General features: G+C 47.0%; 1 pseudogene; it reads left to right on the forward strand.

Annotated features, from left to right (window-relative positions):
• Nucleotides 1–18,554, forward strand: part of LOC127046016 (solute carrier family 22 member 13-like) — a 43,349-nt pseudogene extending 24,795 nt beyond the window's left edge.
• Nucleotides 18,555–24,261: the final 5,707 nt, after the last annotated feature.

Consider the following 24,261-nt stretch of genomic DNA (forward strand, 5'->3'; position numbering starts at 1 on the left):
CTAAATACCTCCCTGGTGTGGGCAGGGATGCGGTTCCATCCGCCCCAGCCCTCACTGCCCCTGACGATGGACGCGTCATCTCTCTGCTCGAGTGCTTATGGTCACCTCCGAGCTTAAGGCCTTTGGTCTTCTCGGGAGCTGGTATTCCACATCAATGCCCCCAAAATGAGAGTAGTCCGTCTGGCATGCCAGGGGTTCCAGCGGCAGCTGCGAGGCCATGGTATCTCAGTGCTTACAGCCAACACAACGGCCATGTAGCAAATTGATAAGAGAAGCTAAAGGACACAAGGAGAAATCTGTGGTCAGCAGCATTAAGGACAATGAAAAGAAGTTTTTTAAAAGTATATTAGGAACAAAAAGTATGCTAAAAATATTATTTGTCCATTACTGGATGTAAATGGTAGACTTATCAATGATAATGCAAAAAAGGCCGAAGTGTTTAATAAATATTTCTGTTCTGTAATTTGGGGGTAGTTTCATCCTATGATGGTGATAATGCTTTCCCCATTCCAGTAATGTCTCAAGAGGATGTTAAACAGCAGCTACTAAAGTCAGACATTTTTAAATCAGCAGGTCTGAATAATTTGCACCCAAGAGTTTTTAAAAGAGCAAGAGCTTGCTGGACTGTTAATGTTGATTTTCAATAGATTTTGGAACACCAGGGAAGTTCCATAAGACTGGAAGAAAGCTAATATGCCAATATTGAAAAAGGGTAAATGGGATGACGTGAGTAATTATAGACCTGTTAGTCTGACATCGATCAAGAGCAAGATAAAGGAAGGCTGATATGGGACTCAATTAATAAAGAATTAAAGGAGGTTACTATAATTAATGCCAATCAACATGAGGTTTATGGAAAATAGATCCTGTCAAACTAGGGTGAGCAGACAGCAAATGTGAAAAATCAGGACGGAGGGTGAGGGGTAATAAGAGCCTATATAAGAGAGAGACCCAAAAATCGAGACTGTCCCTATAAAATTGGGACATCTGGTCACCCTATGTCAAGCTAACTTGACATCTTTTTGATGAGATTATAAATTTTGTTGATAAAGGTAATAATAGTGTTGATGCAATATAGAATTATAGGATCGAGACATCATCTAGTCCAGAGAAATGTGAAAAAAATACAAGGACATCTGGTCACACATGAAACTATTGCATACCTTTGCATCTTAGCATACATTAATCCCTGATACTCATAGACTATGTTCTCACTTATTTAGCTATTAAATCACTTCAGTAATTAATACCCTGCATGACCTTTATGGGTTCAGGGTTTTCTATTTTTGTTTGTTTTTCAATGAACATTGAACTTTATTATTTATATGCTATTGCCACTTTGTGTACATATTTATATCTGTTTTGTTTTATGCTTATATTTTATATAAAAACAGTAAAAATAAAGTTTAAAAAAGTGGTTAACTGATAGGTCTCAAACTGTAATCGTAAATGGGAATCATCATCAAACAAGGTGTGTTTCTGGAGGGGTCCTGCGAGGATTGGTTCTTAGCCCTGTGCTATTTAATATTTTCGTTAGTGACCTGGAAGAAACATAGTCATCACTGATAAAGTTTTCCGGTGACACAAAATTGGGGGAGTGGTAAATAATGAAGATGACAGGACACTGATACAGAGTGATCTGGATCACTTGGTAAGCTGGGTGCAAGTCAAAAATAGGCATTTTAAATGTGGCTAAATGTATACATCTAGGAATGAAGAATGCAGGCCATACTTACAGGCTTGCCGGTGGGTGGGGGGAACTCTATCCTGGGAAGCAGTGACTCTGAAAGATATTTGGGGGTCATGGTGGATAATCAGCTGAACATGAGTTCCCAGTAGGACACTGTGACCAAATCCTTGGATGAATAAACAGGGTAATCTTGAGTAGGAGTAGAGAGGTTATTTTTTTTACATTTGTATTTGGCACTAGTGTGACTGCTGCTGGAACACTGAACAGTTCTGGTGCCCAGAGTTCAAGAAGGATCTTGATATCTAGGAGAAGGTTCAGAGAACAGCCATGAGAATGATTAAAGGATTACAAAAGCTGCCTTATAGTGATAGATTCAAGGAACTCAACCTGTGTAGTTAAACAGAGAGAGCGTGTATTGATTACAGACTATTAGTACCTACATGGGGAACAAATATTTAATAATGGGCTGTTCAGTCTAGCTGAGAAAAGTATAACAAGATCCTTAATCTAGACAAATATAGACTAGAAATAAAGTGTAAATTTTTAAGTCAGAATAATTAACCACTGGAACAATTTACCAAGGGCTGTGGTGGATTCTACGTCACTGACAAATTTTAAATCAAGATTGGATGTTTTTCTAAAAGATCTTCACTGGGAATTACTTTGGGGAAATTCTATGGCATGTGTTACACACAGGAGGTCAGGCTTAGATAATCACGATGGTCTTTCTGGCCTTGGAATCTATGAAGGTCTATTCCCCTTCCAGGGCTGCTGTTGCTGACAGAGCTAGACTTTGCCTTTTCATGCCTTACCTCCAAGCCTGATATACCTTCAGGTAAGGTGGGGAAGGGCTGCTTAAGCCCATCGCAGTTCATTAACCCTCACCTGGCTGGCACGGAGTTTGTGGATTCTGCCCCAGCCAAGCTCCCAAGTTGGACTACATCTTCCATGAATCACCACTGTTACCCCTCTTGGAGAGAGAATCAAGTGCATCATGGGAGGTGTATTTTGACAGGTTTCAGAGGGGTAGCTGTGTTAGTCTGTATCAGCAAAAACAACGAGGAGTCCTTGTGGCACCTTAGAGACTAACAAATTTATTTGGGCATAAGCTTTTGTGGGCTAAAACGCACTTCATCAGATGCATGGAGTTGAAAATACAATAGCAGGTATAAATACACAGCACATGAAAAGATAGGAGTTGCCTTACCGCATGGTTGGGCAGGGGGATCAGTGCTAATATGGCCAATTCAATTAGGGTGGATGTGACCCATTTCGAACTGTTGACAAGAAGATGTGAGTATCAATTGAGGGGAAATTGATTTTTTTTTAGTGACCCAGCCACTCCCAGTTTTTATTCAGGCCTAATTTGATGGTGTCAAGTTTGCAAATTAATTCCAGTTCCGCAGTCTCTCTTTGGAGTCTGTTTCTGAAGTTTTTTTGTTGAAGAATGGCCACTTTTAAGTCTGTTATTGAGTGTCCAGGGAGGTTGCTCTCCTACTGGTTTTTGAATGTTACAATTCTTAATGTTCGATTTGTGTCCATTTGTTCTTTTGTATGGAGACTGTCCAGTTTGGCCAATGTACATTGCAGAATGGCATTGCTGGCACATGATGGCATATATCACATTGGTAGATGTGCAGATGAACGAGCCCCTGATGGTGTGGCTGATGTGATTAGGTCCTATGATGGTGTCCCTTGAATAGATATGCGGACAGAGTTGGCAATGCGGTTTGTTGCAGGGATTAGTTCCTGGCTTAGTGTTTCTGTTGTGTGGTGTGTAGTTGCTGATGAGTATTTGCTGCAGGTTGGGGGGCTGTCTGTCCTATCTCAGGGCCTCTCCTTCTGCCCCACCACCCCCACGAACATGATACAGTTCTGCGGTAACCTGGAATCCTACTTTTGCCGTCTCCGACTCAAGGAATATTTCCACCACACCACTGAACAGCACACTAACCCACAGAAACATTCCTGCCAACGCTACAAGAAGAGGCAGTGGAGTATAACTGCCATGAGTAGCTGCATGAGTATATCCAAATTGAAATATTTTGGCTTTTTTCAGGCATTTGATTTCAAACGAAAAATGAACTTTTCCTCACAGAAAGCAGCCACTCTTTGTGAAAAATTTCAAATTGTGGAACACCCAATTTTCTGTCCAACATTTTGACAGAAATTTTTCAACCAGCCCATCTTATTAGAGGCTCCAGCTGAGATCAACGGCCCATTGTGCCATATGCTGTACAAGAAGCCAATAGTAACAGTCTTCCCCAAAGAGATTGCAATGTAAATAGACCAGAAAGACACAGATTAAAAGGTTGCTATTGGTGACGGTGGGGCATTTTCTGAACTTCTTCCTTCCCGCCTCCCTCAACAACCTCAGTCTCACTAGTCTCTTCACAATTCCCTGCTCCCATTTTTCCTCATCCCCTTCTACTTGTGTTCTTTTCCTACACAAAGCAGGCAAGTGCTGGGCAGTGACAGGTACCCTCTGTCCCTTTCTTATGTTAAGAAGGGGTGTATGGAGCTCTGCAAGCTTGTATTTACTGCTAACAATGCACTAAGGTCGCTCCTGCCCTAAGTTGCTAAGCTTCTCTAAGAGACACAGAAGACAGAATGTACAGGGCAGTTCAAACATGGGGAGAACTGAAGTGGATTTGGTGGGTATGATTGTGTTTTAAGTATAAACTAAGAAATAAACATCTTTCTGCTGTGACCCCAGTTACCTCAAAAGAGGAGAGATGTGAGTCCCTCAGGAAGTGTCCCATTATGATGGTCTCTAATTAAATGTCCCTTGGATGTTTCTCAAATCCATTCAAAAGTGTCCATTGCTTTGCCTTCTGCTCTGTCCTGTGGAGTCTTTCAGAAGGTGTGTCCACACACTGATTGTCTTCTAGCTCCCATTCACAGTCCCTCCCAGGGAGATCGGCTGCTGTTAGAAGAAGTCCTTTTGGGTACCCAGCTAGGGTGACCAGACAGCAAGTGTGAAAAATCAGGACGAGGGTGTGGGGTAATAGGTGCCTATATAAGACAGAGCCCCAGATACCTGAACTGTCCCTATAAAATCGAGACATCTGGTCACCCTATGCTCAGCTCACACCACTTTAAAGGGATCAGTTTTTTCAGAAAGCGTCGAGCCACCCACTCTGTGAAAACCAGGCCTCTTTAAGGTATGTCAAGTTGGGGGTCCAAAATCAGGAGTCACTTCCAATAATCTTAACGAGAACTCTGATTCTACAGCAATACTATTTAAACACTTCCTTTTGGCATTGTATCAACCACCAATAATCCAAGCTCTTACATTGATGCCCATCACAATAGTACTCAGGTGCCCTTCCGGCTGTTTTAGGAGAGAATGCTGATTTACAAATATGTTTCCTCTCCCAGAATAGGATGGCGTCCGGTTACATTGCTTTCCATGCTTATGATGGGGGCATTTGGTGTTGGAGTAGCCTTAGCACCGAATTTCTATGTCTACATGGCTTGGAGATGTCTTGTGGGTTTTGCTGTGTCTGGTTTCACTATAAGCACATTGGCCTTAGGTAAAATTTCCTCACTGCTAAAGATGTTTTAGCTTCACAATATCTGTGGTCTTAAAAAAAAGCAATGAAAAAGCTGCTGGACAAAAGTGCTGTGTAATTACGTACTACATGTTTTTTAAAACGTGCTTCCAATGTAATGTCTTTTAAATACAGTGGGACTGATCTTTCTCTCATGCTGGTGTAAATCAGGAGTAATCGCATTAAAGTCAGGGGAGTGGCACCAGTAAAGGGAAGAGGAGAATCTGGCCCAGTATTTGGTGGGAGGCAGGCAGAAAGCATAGTTGGAGAATGTGAAATGTTGGTTGGTTTGTGCTCGGGTTGTCATTAGTATCTCTCATGAGTGGTTATAGGCTATTGTATCTCTGAGATCACTGTCTACACACAGTCATGGAAGCCCCTCTCTTAATAATATACTTTACATGTATGGAGCATTTTTCCATGGAGATTCACAAAGGTTAGTTAAGCAAGACTCTCAGAAGTATTGAGAGGTAGGGAATTATTATTTTATACTTATCTGGAATAGAAAAAAAGTCCTTTAAATGATGCTGAACCATTAGGATTCTTAGGAGTTCAATCTGTGTTAATGTTTCTACGCACTGAATGGGTTGGAGTCTCCTGCCGGACACATCCAGTATCTATCTCTTTTTGCTGCTTTTCCATTGGACAGATGGCTTTGTCTGGCTTAGCTTATGGGGTTCGCAACTGGAAGCTGTTGCAGATTGCTGGATCGGCCCCAATGTTTGGTCTTTTCTTTTACATATGGTAAATACGCTTTTGCCAGAGAGCTTTTCCCATCCATTGCAGTGTTGTTTGTAGGATGACCAAACAGCAGGCTTGCACAACATGCGGCCCGTGGAGCCTGACTGTGTGGCCCGCGAGGGGATTCTAAATCCCCCACCCCCTACCTGTCCCCTGATAAATCCCTGGGACTCCCATGCCTACCCAACTGCTGCCTGTCCCCTGACTGCCCCCCCGAACCTTTGCCTATCCAAACCCCCCGCTCCCTGTCCCTTGACTGCCCCCTGGAACCTCCTACTCTTTCTCCAATGCCCAGCCCCCTTACCGTGCCACTAAGACCAGCGTGTCTAGCTCCATGCAGCTCCAGACACATTGCTGCCATACTCCCCCGCGGAGCCCACAGCTCCCCCCTCCAGCACCTGCCTTCCAGATTTGAACACCTCAAAATTCAGGAGTGCTCGAGCTCAGTTTGGGCAGCTGTTACTTCATTTCTCCCAAATCAAATATACTGATCCACTGTAACTTGCTGTAGAAAAAGTAGGATAAAGCTGAGCAAGAAATGCTTATTAGGACTGGAATTGCTATTTTCAACAGCCATTGCCTTTTTGTTTGTTTAAAAGGAAGACAGTGATATTGCATTGGCAAATTCCCCATAGAAAGAAAGAGTGGAACAAAAGAATAATAAAGGCACCTCCACTTTTCCTCATTTATGGAGGACAGTCTTATAATATGCATCCAGATATCCTCCAATCACACAAGCTGAAAATTGTTCTACTTTACTGCAGTTCTGTAACCATGTGGGAACCAATTCTGTCTGTGTTCTGTGCACATCCAAAATTCCTGCTGAATGACCCGCCCTGGGAGCGAGTTACCAGTGACCCAGGGCTGGGGTGGCAGGAGGTGTGTGTGGAGGGCACTGGTGGGGGGGAACCCAGGGCTGGGGCAGCAGCGGGGTCGGGGGAGGGCACTGGTGGGGAGGAAAGGGGGAAGCCCAATGCTGGGGCAGCAGGGGGTGTGGGTGGGTGGGGGGAGAGCCCAGGACTGGAGCAGCAGGGGGTACAGAGGGGAGCCCAGGGCTGGGATGGGGGACAGCCACATTTTTTTTTGCTTGAGGCAGTAAAAAACCTAGAGCCGGCCCTGGCGGGTTCCCCCAGCCACTGGAGCCCTGGGCCCTTTAATTTGCCTCTGAGGGCTCCCAGCCACCTCTTCAGCTGGGAGCCCCGGGTTGATTTAAAATAAACTATCACCTCCCCACTCCCAACCTTCCTTTTTGGCCCACTGCTGTTTTGTTGGGGCGGTGCTAGGGAAGGAGGGCTTGTTTCCGCAGGGCTGGGCGGCCCTGGGGCAGAGTGTTTCTGCGGGGCTGGGAGGTTTCGGCCCTCAGCTGTTTTCTTTGGAGTAATGTGGTCCTCGCTGCTTTACGAGTTGTGCAGGCCTGCCAAACAGCAAGTGTGAAAAATCGGGATGGGGTGGGGGGGTAATAGGAGCCTATATAAGAAAAAGACTCCAAAATCGGGACTGTCCCTATAAAATCGGGATGTCTGGTCAGGGGCGGCTCTAGACATTTTGCCACACCAAGCATGGAGGGTCCACTGGTCCTGCGGCTTCGGCGGACCTCCTGCAGGCGTGCCTGCGGTAAGTCCGCCGAAGCCGCAGGACCAGCGGACCCTCCGCAGGCAAGCTGCAGAAGGCACCCTGCCTGCTGCCCTCGTGGCGACCGGCAGAGCGCCCCCAGTGGCTTGCCGCCCCAGGTACGTGCTTGGAGTGCTGGTGCCTGGAGTCGCCCCTGCATCTGGTCACCCTAGTTGTTTGTGATCCAGGTTACACACGGGCTTTACGGACTGGATTCATCTACACATCAAAGGGGAGGTTATTTCACATTATACCCTGATCTTGTAAAGTCGTATACAAAGTTAATGGGAGCTCAGTGTATTTGACTATCAGGCCACTTTTATTGAGGTGCCTAAATATGGATTTAAGACCCTAACTGTAGGCAGCACAATACAATTATTTCTATTGAAACAAAGCACCCCCCAAATACAAATCTGAGCCATTTTGCCTCAGAAGATCTGCATGTCTCCTGTTGTAAACACGCTCAATCAGATTGAACGTAATAGCACTGAAGACATATCGGGTAGATGAAGTTAGGGATACAGTTAAGTGGGTAACTGTGGGTTTTCAACCACTTTGTAGGGTCCTTCCAGAATCTGCTCGCTGGCTTTCAACGAAAGGGAAGATAGAGGTAGCCAAAAAACTGCTTCAAAAGGCAGCGTGTGCAAATAAGCAAAGCATCCCAGCAGAACTGCTGGACCAGGTAACGAATGTTGAGATGGGAGTCGGTCACTCTCCTAAAAGGTTTGGAGTCAGGCGATCCGTTTGAAAAACGTGCTGCACATGGGGAGTCAGAAATCTCTTGTGGGGGTGGGGGAGGTGGAAAGAGAGCCAGAGGATAAATATTTATATAAATGGATACAAGAGCTTTAAAAATATTTTAATGGCTCTTGTGCTTCCTGTGAACAAACAGTTATGTTCAGAGCATACACACACACAGAAGTTAGATAGACAGAAAAAGCCTTGCTGGAAGGTTACAGTTCAAGACTCTTATTTCTTAGAATTCTGAAGGACACACAAGAACCCCAAAACAGAGCAAGACAAAGTTGGCTACTCCCTAAAATATAGATACATAACTCATGTTGTCTTATTTTAGGCTGCTTACTGCTAGGCCTAGCTGGCATCATTCCCTACAGAACCCCATAGAGTGCAAGCAGGAGCCCTGCCCCTCTCCCCCACTTTTAAGGTGACAGCTTGCAATGTCAACACAGCCCTTGCTACACTCTCCAAATCTTTCCCAGGCTCAAGCACTGATCACCTGGTTTCAGGCCTTGTGGTTTCAGTGCCACAAGGACCACAAAGGAAAGTTTTCTTGGTAAGCAGCTCTTGGGGGAAATTGTCTTTGAATCTTCTTGCAAATGACCTAAAATGTGTGGGGGGGGGGGAAGGGGGAGAGATTTTCAGAAGAAACTAATGGAGTTAGATGCACGTGTTTCAAGTCAGTGGGACTTCTGTGCATAAATTCCTTGGGGAATTTTCAAAATCTCCCCATAGAAACAGAATGCTCTCAAACCTCATATGAGCAAAAACCTCATCGCTGTGCATTCATGTTATTTTCTTGTCCTCCAAAGAGCCTCTAATGCTAACTCTTGTTTGCCAAAAATGGGGTAAGACGGCTCAGAGGTGGTGCTCCTTTGATGTGATTTTTGCAAACGCTTCACAAGGAAGTAACTGTACTGTCTCTTCAAAGTCCTGCAAGTCGTTGAAAACTCCAACTGCCTCCCATTGCCCTGGATGACAAATTCATGGCCAGACCACGTACATGGGGCAACAAAGATATTAGCTAGGCCCTTCTAATTAGAGCTGTTCAGGAATCTTTCGATGAAAGGTTTTGGGTTTTTTTTGGTCAGAAAAATACTGATTGGTTAAAACCGAAACTTTTTGCACAAAAAGGTCAGTTTCAACGGGAAGGATTCTTAGGTTCGGGATGGAAGAGTGTGTGTGTGTGTGTGTGTGTGTGTGTGTGTCTGTGTGTGTGTGTGAGAGAGAGAGAGAGAGAGACCGACCCAAGAATAGCTTGCTGATTAGGGCACTCACCTGGGTACAGGTCCTTGCCCCAACTCAGGCAGAGCAGGGAATGGTCATGCTGCAGTTCTCTGCCTCTCATCACCAGAACCCTCTTGGTACCAATCTCCTTTCCCTGGGGTTTCTGGAAGTCTTTCCTTTGGCTTCAGTAAGAGTTGGATCCAGCCATTGGTTTCTCTTTTATATTTTGACCCTTTTGCTTGTGAATTTTGAAGATGACACCTGAAAAAAGAGCAAATCTGGAAATATCCTGGATCTCTTCAGGAAGCCGCACTTGAGGAAAACACAGGGCCGGTGCAACCATTTAGGCAAACTAGGCGACCACCTAGGCGCCTAGTGGTTGGGGGCACCTAAAAGCCCCATCAGGCGAGGACGTGGAGGTGAGCTGGGTGGGGGGGGGGGCACGTGGAGAGGGCTGCCCACAATAATGAGGGGGGGGTGTACAGGGGAACAGCTCCCTGCCCCAGCTCACCTCCACTCTGACTCCTCTGCTGAGCACACAGCCCAGTTTTAAGTCTCCTCCAATCAGCACTGCAAGCCTGGGTGGGGAGGAGAATTAGAGCAGCGCCAGCGTGCTCAGTGGAGGAGGCAGAGCCGAGGAGAGCTGGGGCGGGCTACTCAGGCAAGCTTAGTTTCAGCAGGAGGTCTCCCCAGGCAGGGTTAGCTGCCGGGCGGGGGGAAGTCTCCCTAGGCAGGGTTAGCTGCCGGGGCGGCCGGGGGGGGGGGGGAAGGGGGAAGTCTCCCCAGACAGGGTTAGCTGCCATGGGGGGATGGGGGGGAGAGGGGTTAGCTGTCATGGTGTGGGGGGGTAGCTGCTGTGGAGGGGGGCTCCCCGGGTAGGGGGCTGAGTTAGCTGCCATGGTGGGGCAGGGTTAGCTGCGGGGGGGGGGGGGTGCAAGGTGGAAGTTTTGCGTGCTAGGTGAAACTTCCTTGCACCGGCCCTGGGAAAACCACTTTAATTATGTGTTATGCCTGATAAGTCCTCCAAATATTTCTCCATTTTATGACTTCTTAAAAAATAGGCATGGATATCTGGTGCACCAAAATTTTGTAAAGCCACCTAATGTGCCTTGGGTTTCATATTAACGTGTGTCCTCTTCTTACTCCCTTAAGAGATGAATGAGCAAATGTACTGTTCTGCGAAACACCACCACATGTTTTTTTCATGAGTAATAAAGATGAAAGATGGCCTTGTGATCATAATGCTAAATTGGGACTCAAAAGATTTAGATTCAGTTCCCAGCTTTGCCACAGACTCTGTGTGACCTTGGGCAAGTCACTTAACCTCTCTTTGTCTCAGTTCCCCATCTCTAAAGTGGAGGGTAACCCTACCTCTCATAGGTGAAAATGAATGTTTGTAAGAGGCTGTAGAAGTGCCGTATACTAATGTCAGGGTAGGTCATTGATTCAGCAATGACTCAGAGTGCCACCTGCTATATCAAGAGAACCATTTCCTGTAGACCCTAGGCTATCCTTAAAGACCTCCCATCTGATTACTGCTCTCCTTGTGAGATCTCCACAATCACTGCCCAAGCCTATACGGCTATAGCAAGGATCTATTAAAAGCACTAGTGCAAATATGACTAGAGTGATATCTTAGGGACAAGTGGAACAGTTTTAGATAAACCCTTTATTAAGCACAGACACTATGTATAGAAATTAGGTAACAAAATTTCCTACTATTCTTTAGTTGCAGCCTCTGACTTTGCTCTGTCCTGTGTTCCTATGTTTTTCTTACCCAGCATACAATGCCTCACAGAAAAATGATCAAATGATTGCAGAAAGAATGCACTCTCTGCACTCCGGAGGGACCTTAGTCCATAGCACCCCTTTTCTTTTTCAGAGCCCTTTTCTCAATTTTGTAATGGAACTAAAATACTATTAAATTAAACTAAAAAAAAAACTATAACAAATACAATAGCTGACTGAACAACCCTCGATCAGTCTCTGAAACATCCTCTGTTCAGACTCATTGTCCATAACAGGATCACTTTGTGAATTATTTTCAAGTGATCTTGTCTTCCCACGCTGAACATGTGAATTCTGACTTTGTCCCATGGACTGAGTTGCTTTTGCAATATCATTGATTCTTTCTGCTGAGAATCTATGCACATCTGACACATTCCACATTTACTCACTATTTCTTTGGTGTCGCTATTCATCTATGGCCAGAATACAATCTCTCTTGCTCTCCTTTTTGATTTGGTCTTTCCAAGGTGCCCTTCATGCATTCATTCCAATATTTTTCTTCTCATCACGGAGGGAACCACAATTGGTGTGCCCTTATTATGCATAAGAACAGGTCTTCCTTTTCACGTGAGGAGTCCCATTCTGCATTTAATTTCCTGCTTCTCTGCGCACTTTAGCACAATGGTTGGATTATTACAGTTTCCACATATTTGCCCAAATGCTGGGTATTTCCTATGGTCATGCTGGTTGCCATATTGTTGACATTGTTTCCTGTTTTCTATTTTAATTTCTGTGAACCTTTCCCTTGCTGGCTTAGCTCTGCTACTGAGTCATATGCTTTGTGACTTTCTCTAGGGTTTGTATTTGTTCTGCTGTCTGGCATAAACATATTGCCCTTTCTAGTGTCAGATTCATCTTCCTTAGTGACCATTCATGGAGTTGTTTATTGGCACACCCCAGGACACTCTGGCCTTTAGTGAGGAAATCTTTTAGTTTTCCATATTGACAGACCTGTTTGGAAGTCTAACAAACCTCTCTATTGTTTCCCTTCATTCTATGTTCTATGTTCTCATTCTGAACATATATCTTTCACAAGTAACATTTTTTTTCTAATGACACAGTAATGCTCCAACATTTGCTTTATTTTTGCAAAGCTTTCCTGTCTTTCCCCACCTGGAATGCATTGTGTACACCTAGGGCTAATATGCCTGCTACTGTTAAGAGCAGGGCAACCTTTTGCTCATTCTCCCAGTTTATTTGCCCCTGTGGCTTTCATATGTATTTCATTCTGCCTGTCTGAGTTGGCAGCAACAAGGGCCGGGTTCAGTATGGAGGGGTTCCGTTTCAATAACACAATGCAAAACCGGCTCAAGCCCCCACCCTTTGACCTGGGACAATTACATACCACCCCCTGGGCGCCTCTAGGAGGCAATACTTCCCCTCTCGCAAGCACGGAGTCCGAGTGTAGCAAAATCCTTTTAATTAAGGAGGGAAACAATGCGGCATTATGTTGGGGAAACACCACAAACAGGATTAATAACACAAACCGTGAGCAAAAGACTCATCCCAAGTAAGTTTTTCCCCTCAGAGTCTTAAGTCCAGCCACCTAAAAGATCACCTCAAAGTCTCAAAAGTCCAACACCCCAAAAGTCTCTGTTCCTGCAGCCCCAGAGTTCAAAAGTTTATCTGCAGAGTTCTACACACGCATACTCCAGCTGGATGGAAATGGGACTGGGGGAAGAAAGGGGCATGCAGGGTGTTAAGGGGCACCTTACGTGGTCCAAGGCCTACTGCCTTGCCTCTCTGTGGGGTTCTGCTGCAGCCTTTACCATGAGCCGCTTCAGCCATCCCACGAACTGCCCCATTCTGCACTGCTTCACTCCATTTGCCATCCCATGGGCCACTCCAACCGTCTTGCAAACTGCTCCACTCCGCTCCTCTTGCCATCCCGTGGGCCACTTCAACCATCCCACAAACTGTTCCACTCTGCCAGCCACTTAGCAATACATCTTCAGGCTCCCCCACTAGTTAACACAGCACTCAGTGATCTTAGCTCTTTAGTAATTTCTGCTTGTAGTAGGGGTGCCATTGGCCCAAAGTGAATTCAGCACAGCAACCTGTAACTAGACTCTTAATAGAATCAAAATTAGCTTTGATATTCAACAGTGGAGAGGAGAAGAAGAGGTGCAATTGATGTTTCAGGCCCACCCCATCCGGCACAAATACCTGTCACCAACCTGTCTCAATTCACTGGGTTTTGGAACCCATGTCCCTTGTCTAGCGAGTGCTACTTAGTTGATGGTGAGTCCCTTGGTCATAAAACAGTTCCGCTGGCCTTGATTCACATAATCAGGGTAACAACACTGTATTCTTTCTGCTCCAATAACAGAGAAACTGGGGATCCCCACAGCAGCCTAAGTGACCATTTGGGGTAGCTGTGGGCTCATGCTAGGCAGAGTGGGTGTGACTATGCAAACAAGACCAGCCCCTGAAGTTCTTTTCCACAACTCACCACAATTCATCACCAGATGTCAGAGTAGAGCTCATCCTGACTCTGCTTACACATATACAGCACAAATTGCTGTTTGAACCTTTCTCAGATATATTCAGCACTTCCCCTGGTCCTCACAGCCACTGGAATATTTGCTACAGTGGTACAGGCTCAGTAGCAGCCATTTTGATATTACCTCCCTCACAGAGTCTTCCAGCACTCCGTGCCTTGGCTTTCATGGAGTACTTACTCTATAGCACAAGTAATGGATGTTTCTCTTCCCCATGGAAACAGGGGTCACCTAAAGCTAACCACACTCCTGGGGATGTATACACTCTACTCTGCTTTGCTTTCAGGTTTGTGAACAGCCTGGTGTACTGTGGCCTGAGCCTTAACGTGGGGAGTTTTGGCTTGGACATTTACCTGATGCAGCTTGTGCTCGGGGCTGTTGAAATACCAGCTCGCTTCGGCTGTATCTTCCTGCTGCAGTGGTTTGGGAGGAAGAAATGCCAGGGCTGCTTTCTGCTCCTGGGCGGAGCCATGTGTCTCATCATCACCTGCATCCCAAAAGGTACATAGCAAGTCCCTAGAGTGCAGCCCAACCCACCCGGTACCTGGAGCCGTCGAGTCCCAGACACTTTCCTTTTGTACTCCATTTTCTTTCCTTCCATAGCTCAGCTGACTGGGGCCCTCTCTATTGACTTCTAACACTTGCTTTCAGTGCCTGAGCCACGTTTTCTGGAGATGACACCCACATGGCTCCATTCCTGATGAATTTCTGGATTTTCTTAGTGTTACTTTCTTCTCTCTTTACATTACCGGTTCCATAGATGCCGACTTCTACTGGCGCCGGTGGGTGCTTGACCCCCACCTCTGCCCCCAGCCCTGCCCCAACTCCACCGCCCCGCCCTGCCCCCTCCTGCCCCCATTCCCCCCAACTCCGCCCCCTCTCTTCCCCAATTCCGACTCCTTCCCCAAATCCCCATCCCGGAACTTGCTACAGCTATTTGGTGGCAGCAAGCACTGGGAGGTAGGTGGAGGAACGGGGACGCAGGGGAGGAGGAGGAGGTGAGGTGAGTGGGGCGGGGAGCTTTGTTGCCGGTGGGCGCAGAGCACCCACTAATTTTTCCATGTGGGTGCTTCAGCCACGGAATCAGCATCTATGCCTGGTTCTTTAAAATTCCTCCAGTCTCGCAGGCAAGCTCCGTGGAACAATGTGGTGTGCCTGTCAAGGAGACACTTCCCTCTTGCAAGCCAAGGAGAAGTTTTTAAGGGCTGGAAGTGTTTTTCTTTCCCTCCCACCCTCCTCATTTTTTCCTCCTCTTTTCCCTCCTGCTGCCTGTGATCTCACCGCCTTCCCCTGTTGTTGGTTTGGAAGTGCCGGCAGTGTGCTCAGCACTGTACAAGATGCAAGGAAACCCGTTACAAATTTCTTTAGAACATGCTGATGCTATGGTTCTGTACTAGCACTTTTCAAAGGGACTGAAGTGGGCTGGAGCGATTCATGCTTGCTTCAGCCTTCGCCAGTGCTTGGGGCTTGTTGCAGAGCCAGTGATTTGAGTAGTGACAGTAGCCTGCTGGCATCTGGGTAGGTAGGTTAGAAAAGCTGAATCCCCTGGCTAGTTAACTAAACTAAAAAGGGCCACCTCATTCCCCAGCAGCTCTCTGGACCCAGAACTCTACAGACCTCCTCGCTCCGGGTGCACGAGGACCCAAGCAGGGGACTTCTGGACATTCCAGCCAAAACTGTACGACTGTTCTCTGACTCTGTTCTGTGCTGATTGGCTGTTTGCCTCAATTCTCCTTCTCCCTCCTCAGAGTCTCTTCACCTCACCTTTACTCCACAACTGCCTCTGTTTGCCAGAAGCTGGGAGTGGACAACAGGGGCTGGATCACTTGATGATTACCTGTTCTGTTCATTCCCCCTGGGGCACCTGACATGGGCCACTGTTGGAAGACAGGATACTAGGCTAGATGGACTATTGGTCTTGACCCATTTGACCGCTCTTATGCCTCTCCACCCTTGTGCTGTCCCATCTCCCCCTTCCCTTCCCTTTTCTTTTCATGTAGCTGATCCCTTCCTAAGTAACTCTTCCCTCCTCCAAAACTGTGGCACTAATGTGCCATTAGCCAACATCACATTGATCACTTTGCTTGTATATTCTACCCCTCCCCCACCTGTGTCTTTCTGGTCTATTTACACAGTATTGTCTCATTGTTTCCTTGTGCTCCACTGTTTGTGTTTTCTCTTGTCTTGTACTTAAATTGTATGGTCTGTGGGGCAGGAGCTGTCACTTTGCTCTGTATTTGTACAGCACCTAGCACAGTGGGGTCCTAGTCCATGATTGGAGCTCCTAGATGCTATCATAATAACAAATAAGAAACAATCATAAAAATAAGAAGAAAGAACATAATGGGAAAGATTTGCAAAGACACAAAGGGCAGTTTTGCAGCCAGCTCTGAAGGTTAATTGGAATTGAGGGCATAATTCTTATTTGTACCTTTGAAAATCTCCCTCAGAAGCATCACGAGCTACGTTTGATGTTAGTGTAAATCCAGTGAAGTCAGCGGCCGATAGAACTCTGCTGATTTCACCTGGATGATTCACTGCCCCTCTCTATCTGGCTCCTAGAGGGTAGTACAGTGTAACTTATCTCAAACAACCATCCAAGAGAGCGGCTGCAATTGATTACCTAATACAAGTTGGTCTTTATTGGCAGTTGGCTGAAGTTGCACTGGAAACCTTGGGGATTCTGTAAAGTGTGATTCTAGTCTGACAAGGACTTACCCCATGGATTGACTCCCTGTGTGTGTCTCAAGTAGTATGTGTTGACTTCAATGCCAGAAATAAGTTTTCACTCCTGTTGATTCTGCAGATCCAGGACATCTATGGGAACTGGATTCTAAGTGGGCTAGTAAATCATTCGCACAATTGCAAAAGTTCTAATTGCAGGTTCAAATTCTACCCCTCATTACGCAGTTGTCAACAAGGGCATAGTCTGAAGTCAACTGGGCTGCACAGGGGTCATTGGGGGAGCACGTGAAGATGGTGAGGGTTACACAGGAATAAATAAAAGCATGATCTGAAGGTAAGGGGCTAGAAAGTATAACTGAGAGCATAATCTGGTCTGGGCAATCTCTGATTACCGGTTATAGTGATGAAGAGGAAAAAACACTCATCTTATTTTTCAGAATCCAGGGTGAGTTTGTAGGGCAGGTCGCTAGGGAAAGGCTCTTGGCACTTGGTACACTGAATACATTTGATCTAGGAATTGGGGAGGCGTGATAAACGCGAAACCCTGAGATGCCATCTCTGCAGTCACTTTCCAGAGCAGAACCATCCTTTGATGCTGGTTCTGGTGGTTCCCACTGGAGGTGTGTTCCTTAGTGTAGCGGTACATGTATGCTAGCTTTGCCTCTTGGCAGGCCCGTATGGGACAGCCCTAACTGTGCTCACTGCTCCCCAACCCCCTATATAAGCTTTGTTTAACAGTATTGCCTTTTGCCACCAGATTTGCCGGTGGTGGTCATGTCGCTGGCTGTGATAGGGAAGTTTGCCTCTTTATCTACCTCCTGTGTCTGTTGTGCAGAGCTGTTCCCCACTGTTCTCAGGTGAGCTCCCCTTCCTTTGCCCAGGAACTGGGTTTCCTCTAAGATTGAAATCCTTAGGCTATTTTCACCACTAGGTGGGTTTTATTATTTTCACTGGTAATGGAGGCTTTCAGGAATGAAATAGTGGCTCTGAAAGTCCAGAGAGTTCTATTTGCTATGATTCCAGATGATCTGGATCAATCCCTGATGAAAAAATAGCCCTTCCTCCTATACTCCACTCTAATTCCTCAGCAGCCCCACTTTTTATCTTTTCTGCAATTGTAGAACAGGCAGTGGTCAGTCTTCGGTTTTGATCTAGAAATCAAATGGATTAATTTGAATCCAAGATGCTGTGGTGATGTGGGTCACGGACATACTGATATAGAGAGATGGTATTGCTCTGTATTAATGGCTTTGGGTTGAGACAAGACGCCAGACTGGGTGACCATCTGCGTCGCTTACTGTCTGAGAGGCAGCATGGCCTGGGAGCATGGAGCTGGGCTGGCTATTTGCCTCAAAACCAGAATCCACTAGTTGTTGCTTTTTCCTCCCATCTACCCACTGATGGATTGTGTTTCATCAAGTTAATCTGTTTGGAAAACATCTTCCTTTGGCCACTGTTTTTTTCTGCAATAATCAGTTACAGTCCGTGATAAGACCCCACTGATTTGAGCCCTGTGGTTACTTTAAGCAGCCTTCTCCAAACACTGGAGCCCTATCTGCAATACTGCCCCTACTGATGGTAATGCAAAGATGGAAGATTTCTGCAGATATTTAAAGACAAAAGGCTGTTGATTGACTTCCAGCATCACTTAACGTCCCGGGAAGTAGGGCATTGATCAGGTCTTGAACTGCGATTCTGTCATGCTGCAGAACAGAACAAGGATCTAGACCACTGGAGACAACCCCATAAGCAAAGACCTTCTACTGCATCCTGTTCACACCTTCTCTGCTTTCCTCTGTTACTAGGCAGACCAGTTTGGGTTTATGTTCTATGTTAGCCAGAATGGGTGGCATCATCTCCCCTCTGGTTGGTCTCTTGGACAAGTACCATCCCGCTATTTCCATGGTGATATTTGGAAGCACTCCAGTGACTGCAGGAATCCTCTGCTTCCTGCTTCCAGAGACTTGTGCCAAAGAGCTTCAGGATTACATAGAGGTAGCTGTGGCTAGCCAGCGGTAAGTCCTCAAAATGCGTTTGCAGCGTCTCCCATCCCCCTCACCTTTTCACATGTTGCTAAGTGGTAGTGGTGGTGTCTTTTGCTTCCCTCTTCAGCGGTATTCAGGCAACTGAGACAAAAACTATCCCCAACTGAGCTGCCATCTCTTCCAGACCCATCCGTGAATTAAATGCACCACTCACCCACCTCCCACTTGCACTGTCAATACTCATGCTAGCAGGTAGCTTGATTCTGAAAGGAAAAGGCTAAGCAATCTGATTGTGGGGGTGCGAAGGGGAGTCAAGTGTTGTAGAAAATGGGGAAGTCAACCCATAGGGAAATGCCAGTCCTTATGTGCCTCTCATCTGGGCACTAACTTCCTAGGATTTGGGGAAACACATGTGCCACCTCGATGCCTGATTAGCTCTCTTGTGCAAAGTGTGTCGTGATTTGTCCCATCTGGAATCTGCTCCCAATCCTTTTCCAACTCTGCCATCGGGCTGGGAGCCGGAGGGGAAGTCAGTGCGCATTGGCAACAACTGCCATGGAGACCAGTATAACCGCATGGGAGGGAGTAGGTGCAGAAACACTGCCAATGTGCTGTGAGCATGAGGCTTTCTGCTTGCTGAGGTGAGCACCATCTTCTGGTGGTGGCAGGTGGGGTCCAGCAGGTTGAAGGGGGCTGTGATTTTGTTCAGGGAAGGGAGAAAGGATGAAATTGAGGTGCTTCTGTGGGTTGGAAGGTGCTGAAGAGAGCAGCGGAAGAACTGTGGCTAAGTATATATGCTCTCAGTGGCTCAGAGTAGGCTGTGTTTGGGGCCAGGGGAATGTGAGCTGGGCAATCATAGAATATCAGGGTTGGAAGGGACCTCAGGAGGTGAGTAGTCCAACCTCGTGCTCAAAGCAGGACCAATCCCCAACTAAATCATCCCAGCCAGGGCTATGTCAAGTAAAATGGAGATATGCCTATCTCATAGAACTGGAAGTGACCTTGAGTCCAGCCCCCTCCCTTCACAGCAGGACCAAGCACCTTCCAGCTATGGGGAAAATGGCCATGGTTCCATGGCAAGCCAGTGGCAAAGCAGGAACGGCTGGTGCAATTTCGAAAAGTGTCATTTTCCTGTACCTAACCATATTGCCTTTCATTAGGGCCTAAGAAAATGTCAATGATAGCTATGAAATTGGAGACCTGAAACTAAAAGAAGACAGCCACAATGTTTGGACCCAGGAGCATGTGCTTCTATTTAAGCCAGCCATAAGATGCTGAGGAATAAGGACTTCAGGCCATGGGTGGATTCAGCTTGGGTTCTTCATTCACACTAACTCCTCAAGTAGACCAGCCCCCTGCCAGCTCTTCTTCTCCTCTATCTGATCTGCCTTCCCTAAGATCCCTCTTAGTGCTTCCCAGTAAGCACTGCAGTTAGTCACCCCTGCTCTGGTCAGCGAGTGTTCGATATAACAGCCTGGCTGGGAGAAAACTGGAGCTATGAATTTAAGATACAAATCTGAAATTAAGACACAATAAACATCTTTTCTCTCCTCGCTTCCTGCCATGTGTGCCATGTTTGGAAACTTTCCCCAGTTTGAGTTCTGTTAGACAGTGGAATAGCCTTGCAAAGAAAATGAATCGTGCAATATATAAAGGTAGACTGGATACAACCCAAGAAAACAATCCCATGGATAGATTACACTAGATAGCTAACAATCCTTTTCATCTCAAATTCTCTCCCTTATCTACCCTCACTTCAAAGCCCTGTACCTTTTACCTAGCGTCACCCAAGAAAGAAAAGTCTAGTCGGGTTTTTGCTGCACATACAGCTAGCAATGGACTGGCATCCCTAATGGGCGTAGTTTGCTTAGTGAATACAATGAAAACCTGTAGAGAATCCTTTGTGTTCTGGAGGGCCTGTTTCCCTTTGTGGTAGAGGACCTATTTAATTTGTCCATCCAAGAAGACTGATGGGCTGTTTGGAGCCTGACTGCTCTTAGCAGAGAAAACTATACAGATAGTACCTGCTCTAGGGATGATTTGGCAGATGGTCTATTGGCTTTCTTATGCCACCCCCTTGGGTACGGTGAATTGGGGCGACCGCCCTGGGCCCCACAGGTGAGATGAGAGGTGGGCGGGTGAGTGGGGCAAGGCAGCAAATGGGGAGTCGAGCAGCAGGCCAGGGGAGGGGGAGGGATGGACAGGTCACAGGCAATAAATAAAAATTCACGGCCTGTGACCTGTCCAAGACTTTAACCAAAAATACCCCTGACTAAAACCCTACTTCTGTGGCCACGTTGCTCTGGGGGGGCCCTGCTGAAGGAGGGCTGTGCTTGGCTGCTGCTCCCAGGTACCACTCTCCAGATGGCCTCCAGGTGCCCCTGGGGCCACTGTTCCAGCCGCCCCAGGACCGCTGCTGCTCGGTTGGTCCCCAAGGCACCCCCAGGACCATGGCTCAGGTGCTCCCTGGAGCCACCCGAGCAGCAGCCAGTGTAGCTGGTCCTGGGGTCCCTACTGCTGCTGCTGACTGTAGCCGCTAGGCAAAGCGGCCACTGACTTCCTGGCAGTGGACTCTCATCACTGGGTGACACAGCTGTTGACTACAGTTGCTAGGCAAAGTGGCCACTGACTCTGGCCACTGGGCGAAAAAACCAGTGGCCCCAATTGCTAGGCAAAGTAGCCACTGACACTTGCAATTGGGCGATTACTGCCACTGACTCCAACCACTAGGCAAAGCAACCATTGACTCTCACCACTATGCCACACAAGCCAGAGTATCACCAGAAGGTGGTACTGCTGGCCTTGGACCTAACTTCCTTTTGACAGCCCCATTACAATGATCTGTCATCTACGAAGGGCATGTCTACACTTACACTTACGGCACTGCAGCGGCTGCAGAGCGTGTGGTCAAGATGGTCTGTGCCAATGGGACGCTGTTTCTGTTTGCTTCATGAGAGCTCCAGTGATAGCCCCAGAACTCTTGAAGTTCTTCTCATGTGTGGGATTTCCTTGCAAAACACTAACAGACCTAAGGGACTAACTTCACCTCCCAGCTGATGTGCGGATTATGCTCCTTTCTGAAGATCAAGTCCCTGATAACTCAGTGTCCCAGCTGCAGACCGATGGCTTAGTAGAGAGGTTTAATAAGACTCTGAAGGGAATGTTGAGTTGCTTTGTTAGTGACAACCCCAGTGGGACCAGCTACTCCCACCACTCCTGTTTGCCATAAAGGAGGTCCCACAAGCCTCTACAGGGTTCTTTGTGTTTGAGTTGCTTTATGGTCACTAACTGTGGGGAATCCTGAATGTGCCGCAAGAAGGTTGGGCAGAACAGGATGCAGGTGCCTTAAGCACAACCTGAGACATCTGACAATGAGGGAACAACTCAGAAACATAGGGGTGTGCACCACAGAGAATTTGAGAGAGGCCCAACATGCGCAGGAACAAAATTATAATAGAGAGGCATGACTATGAACTTTCCACCTGGACAACTGTGTCCTTCTGCTAATACCCTCAGCTAAGTTTAAGTTAATGTCCTGATGGCGGGGTCCATTTGAAGTGGTCAGGCAGGTACGGCTAGTGGACTATGAGATAAAACTACCTGGGAAGAAAAAAGAAACCAAGGTCTATCGTGAGAATCTTCTCAAACCTTGGAAGACATGAGAGGCCCTGCTGAAAACTCATTCTTCTACAGAACCTGAATTAGGGCCCCTGTATCCAGCAGTCAAGAACTGGTCATGGTATGGGGGGTGAGGGACTCTCCCCTGTGCAAAGGAAGCAGCTCCTCTAGTTGATCAAGGACTTTGTGACGGTATTCTTTCCCACCCAGGGATAATGCAGTTGGTCCACCATCATCTGCAGACCACCCTGGGCCATCTAGTCAGGGAGAACCCCAGAACTCCAAACCACTGCCATGGAGGATGTGGGATACAGTCTGAGAGGAAGTGGGATCGAAATTGGAGATGGGGGTAATTGTGGAATCCAAAAATGAATGGGGGCGACCCATAGTACTCTTTCCCAAACCAGATGGTTTGGGTTGGGTGGGTCTGGTTTTACTTTGACTTCAGCAAGGTTAATTCCATCTTGAAATGTGATGCCTACCCAGTGCCAAGGGTAGACAAGTTACTAGAATGGCTTGGACTAGCAAAGCATGTGAGGACTATTGACCTAACAAAAGGTTATTGGCAGATCTCTTTAGCTGTCTCCTCCCAAGAGAAAACTGCTTTCTCCACCCCTTTGGGGCACTTTCAGTTCAAGACTCTGCCTTTTGGCCTCCACAGAGCTGCCACGACTTTCTAAAGGCTTACGAATAGGATCCTCAGTCCTAGCCATCCATACGCTGCTGCCTACATAGACAAAATTGTTGTCCGTAGTCCTACCTGGGAAGACCACCTGTAGCACTTAAAGACTGTAATGAAAGCTCCCAAGGACAAGGGACTTACGGTGGCCAACCCTGCAAAATGTAGATTAGCTATAGATGAAATAACCTATTGGGGTTCTGCGTAGGAACTGGCATTATGAAACCAGTGGTTGAAAAGCTACAGGCCCCAGCAGCATGCTCAATTCCCCCAGACAAAGAGGGAAGTGGGGTGTTTTCTCAGCCTGGCTGGCTGTTACCAAAGGTTTGTCCCTGGTTTTGTCTCAGTCATGGCCTCCCTTATGGAACTCATAACTCCAAGAGGATCCAATGGGATGAGAAATGCAAGGAAGCTTTTAGTGACTTGAAAGCAAGACTATGCTCTTCAGCCCTGATTTTTCCCATGACGCCTCCGACTTCGGACTCGGCGCCGTACTCTGACCAGACTTTGGAGAACACCCACTTCTATATTTATTTCCTAGAGAAAAGGCTTCCTCAGTTATTGAAAAGGAGGCATTAGTAATTAAATGGGCTGTGGATTCCCTCAGGTCCTGGTGGGTAGCCTCTTACCCATGATCACAGATCATGCACCCCTGTGCTGGATCCACACCGTGAAAGATGCAAACCCACATATAATGCCATGGTACCTTGGGCTACAACCCTCTAGCTTCAGAGTCCGACACTGGGTGGGAAAGGACCCTGCTGATTTATTTTCACAGGAAATCTGAGTGCAGCTTGTCTCCATCCCCGAGCAGCCTTTCCAACTCGAGAGGTGGGATATGTGAAGGGACATGCCCTCACTCTAGTGAAGAAGGGGCTAACGAGCTCTTCTGGGCCTGTGCAGCACTAAGGAGGTGTACCTGTATGGCCTGCTCTGCTTGGAGTGTGTGGGTGGGTGGGCTTATGAAGGGAAATCCTGCCACCGGAAGGGGCAGCAAACAGGAGTGGGGGCTGGGCTGCCACTTTTCGGATACTGCTGACCACAGAGACAGATCAGCCAAGAGGGATTCAGTTGTAGGCCTCACGGCCCCCAAAACCCCATGGACCAGCTGCAAGCAGGACACCCAAGAGGAGCGGCTTGACGTAGACCCTAATAAAAGATGATAGACCCACCAATAGGCCAAGCCCAAAGAGCTGAATTCAGAGAGAGTGCCTCAGAGCCAGGCCATCTTGACCTTTCTTTTCTTTCATTCAGATACCTCGCTCTCATAAGGGAGAGAGAGAGGAAAGGACCTTTCTTTTGTCGGTGTTGCTTAGAGAACCCCTCATATGCTATGAACTATGGACATTATAAACAACATGAAGTGGGATCTGGAGGAGACTCCCTCTCACAATCCCCCCCATGTGACACTGTCATTACCATTCCCCGACCTGAAGAAGTGCTC

The sequence above is a fragment of the Gopherus flavomarginatus genome, chromosome 2 (assembly GCF_025201925.1).
Source record: "Gopherus flavomarginatus isolate rGopFla2 chromosome 2, rGopFla2.mat.asm, whole genome shotgun sequence".
NCBI lineage: Eukaryota > Metazoa > Chordata > Testudines > Testudinidae > Gopherus > Gopherus flavomarginatus.